This window comes from Perognathus longimembris, chromosome 1 (genome assembly GCF_023159225.1).
Source record: "Perognathus longimembris pacificus isolate PPM17 chromosome 1, ASM2315922v1, whole genome shotgun sequence".
Taxonomy (NCBI): Eukaryota; Metazoa; Chordata; class Mammalia; order Rodentia; family Heteromyidae; genus Perognathus; species Perognathus longimembris.
In genome coordinates this window covers 59,547,991-59,551,186 of record NC_063161.1, presented here as the reverse complement: position 1 = coordinate 59,551,186, position 3,196 = coordinate 59,547,991, and the positions used below count along the sequence as shown (strand labels likewise).

At 42.2% G+C, this 3,196-nt stretch overlaps 1 non-coding gene across 1 annotated transcript; it reads right to left on the bottom strand.

The window, feature by feature from the left end:
* Positions 1-1,612: 1,612 nt before the first annotated feature.
* Positions 1,613-1,719, bottom strand: LOC125341945. Its single transcript, XR_007209112.1, has one exon. It is a non-coding gene; the product is annotated as a U6 spliceosomal RNA (small nuclear RNA).
* Positions 1,720-3,196: the final 1,477 nt, after the last annotated feature.

The window sequence follows — 3,196 nt, the reverse complement described above, 5'->3', positions numbered from 1 at the left end:
TGAGAAACCTCCATAGTGTTCTCCAAAGTGGTTGTACTAATTTGCACTCCTAACAATGGAGAAGGGTTCCTCTTTCCCCGCACCCCCTCCAGCATTTGTTGTTGCCTGAGTTCAGAGTATAGGCCATTCTAACTGGGGTGAGGTGGTATCTCAGGGTTGTTTTTATTTGCATTTCCTTTACTACCAGGGATGTTGAGCATTTCCTCATGTGTTTCTTTGCCATTTTTATATCTTCTCTTGTGAAGTCTCTCTTTAGCTCCTTTGCCCTAATAGGTTTATTGGGCTTGGAGGGGCTTAGTTTGTTGAGTTCTCTGTAGATGACAGATATTAGGCCTTTGTCTGTTGCTGTGCTGGTAAATATCCTTTCCCATATCGTTGGCTGTCTTTCTATTTTGGTGGCTATGTCCTTAGCTGTGCAGAAACTTTTTAATTTGTAGTAGTCCCATTTGTCAAGTCTTTCCCCTATTTGTTGTGCCCCTGGGACTATATTCAGGAAGTTCCTTCCTGTGCCTATAAGTTCTAGCGTCTTTCTTACTCTGTCCTTCAGTAGTTTCATGGATTCAGGTCTGATATTGAGGTCCTTGATCCATTTTGAGTTGATCTTGGTGCATGGTGATAGGCTTGAGTTTTCTGCATATGGCTGCCCAGTTCTCCCAGCACCAGTAGTTAAAGAGGCTCTGTTTATTCCATTGTATGTCTTTAGCTCCTTTGTCGAATATCAGCTGGCTGTAAGAGTGCGGTTTTATTTCTGGATCTTCAATTCTAATCCATTGGTCTTCCGATCTGTTTTTATACCAATACCATGCTGTTTTTGTTATGATGGCCCTGTAGTAGAGCTTGAAGTCTGGTATTTTGATACCTCCTGCACTGCTTTTTTTTTTTTTTTTTTTTTTTTTTTTTTTTGCCTAGAATTGCTTTGGCTATTCTAGGTTTTTTGCTGTTCCATATGAATTTATGGGTTGCTTTCTCTATTTCAGTGAAGAATGTAGCTGGGATCTTGATGGGGATTACATTGAAATTGTATAACAATTTGGGCAATATGGCCATTTTCACTATATTGATTCTGCCTACCCATGAGCATGGGAGGTCTTTCCATCTCCTTGTGTCTTCTTTGATTTCCCTTATTAGATTTTTATAGTTTTCATTAAATAGGTCCATCACGTCCTTGGTTAAGTTGATCCCTAGGTACTTGATGCTTTTTTTTTGCTACTGTAAATGGAATTGTTTCCATAATTTCCTTTTCTGTTTGTGTATTGCTGGTGTACAGAAAAGCTGCTGACTTTTGTGGATTGATTTTGTATCCTGCTACTTTGCCAAATTGGTTTATTAGGTGTAGGAGTTTGGGTACTGAGTTTTTTGGGTCCTTCAGAGATAAGATCATGTCGTCTGCGAATAGGGATAACTTGATTTCTTCCTTGCCGATGTGGATCCCTTTGATGTCCTCCTCTTGCCTTATTGCTATGGCTAGGGATTCCAGCACTATGTTGAAAAGAAGTGAGGAGAGTGGGCATTCTTGTCTTGTTCCTGAGTTTAGGGGGAATGATTTAAGTTTCTCTCCATTTAATATGATGTTAGCAGTTGGTCTGTTGTATATGGCTTTTATTGTTTTGAGAAAAATATGGAACGCTTCACGAATTTGTGTGTCATCCTTGCGCAGGGGCCATGCTAATCTTCTCTGTATCGTTTCAATTTTAGTATATGTGCTGCCGAAGCGAGCACCCTGAGCTTCTTTTGTTCAAGGCTAGTGTTCTACCTCCTGTACTTCTGGTGTTTTTGGTGATTAATTGGAGATAAGAGTCTTATGAACTTTCCTTCCTAGGCTGACTTTGAACCTTAATTTTCAGGTCTCAGCCTCTTGAGTCACTAGGATTACAGACATGAGCCACTGACACCTTACAGCTAACCCCTTTTTTGCCTTGCTATTTTTTGTTCTTTTTTTTTTTTTTTGCTAGTCCTGGGGCTTGGACTCAGGGCCTGAGCATTGTCCCTGGCTTCTTTTTGCTCAAGGCTAGCACTCTGCCATTTGAGCCACAGCACCACTTCTGGCCATTTTCTGTATATGTGGTGCTGGGGAATTGAACCCAGGACTTCATGAATAAGAAGTAAGCACTCTTGCCACTAGGCCATATCCCCAGCCCCTTGCCTTGCTATTTTTGAGGTGTGGTTTCCCTTTATATGCTGGTTAGCCTGGGTGCCATTCTTCTACTTGTGTCTACTTGTGCTTCATGCATTGATAGGGCATCCATAACCATGCTTAGCCATGGAGTGAGATGGAGTCTCACTCATAAAGGATAAGTCTCCCTTTATGCTCAGGCTGGTGCCAAGCCACAATCTTCCAAATCTCTGCCTCTCAAGAACGTAGGATTAACAAGAACCTAATAGCTATGCCCTTATGAACACATAAGATGTTGCTAAGTGAAATGAACTCCATGTTATGGAAATGAGTGTTATATCATTGTTGTAATTACTTTCAACATGCCATGTGAAACCATAGCTTTTTTTGTTGTTGTTGATGATCCTCTTGTATCCCCTTCCTGTGGTTGTCCTCATGCTATCACTGTATCTCATCTGAGTACCCCGGATACTGTATATACTGGTATTAGAACAAGGGAAGGGAAAGGGAATATCAAAATCAGGAGACAAAGAATAAAAAAAACACAAATGACTCCAAAAGCAATACTTACAAAACCATTTGGTGTAAACCAACTGAACAACTCATGGGGGGAGAGGGATAGGGGGAGGGGGAGGGGGGAAATGAGGGAAGAGGTAACAAATTGTACAAGAAATGTACCGCTGCCTTATGTATTGTTGTGCCAAGTCGCGAGACGACCACCAAGAAGGCCACCGAGACTCAGACATTCCGAAATGCAAAAGCAAGGCAAGGCTTTATTTAAGCGAGCTGCAACTCGGGCCTCATCCTACCCACCGACACAGTGGAGGTTACGAGGGAGCCCCGAGCTGTGATTACACAGGGCTTATAAAGGCAAAAAACAAAGTTACAACAGTCAGGTGTTCAAGAAAGCAAGATTAGGACACAGGTACAAATCTGATTGGCTCAGGGCTCGAGGTATTCTGGGGGCAGTTAGAGTTAAGCATTCCCAGTGGTTAGAGTTCTTGACCGACTGGGCCCTAATAAGCTTGTCCTGGGTTTGCTCACAGGGCCTGCTGCTTATCTCAGGTTCATGTGGTAAAGTGG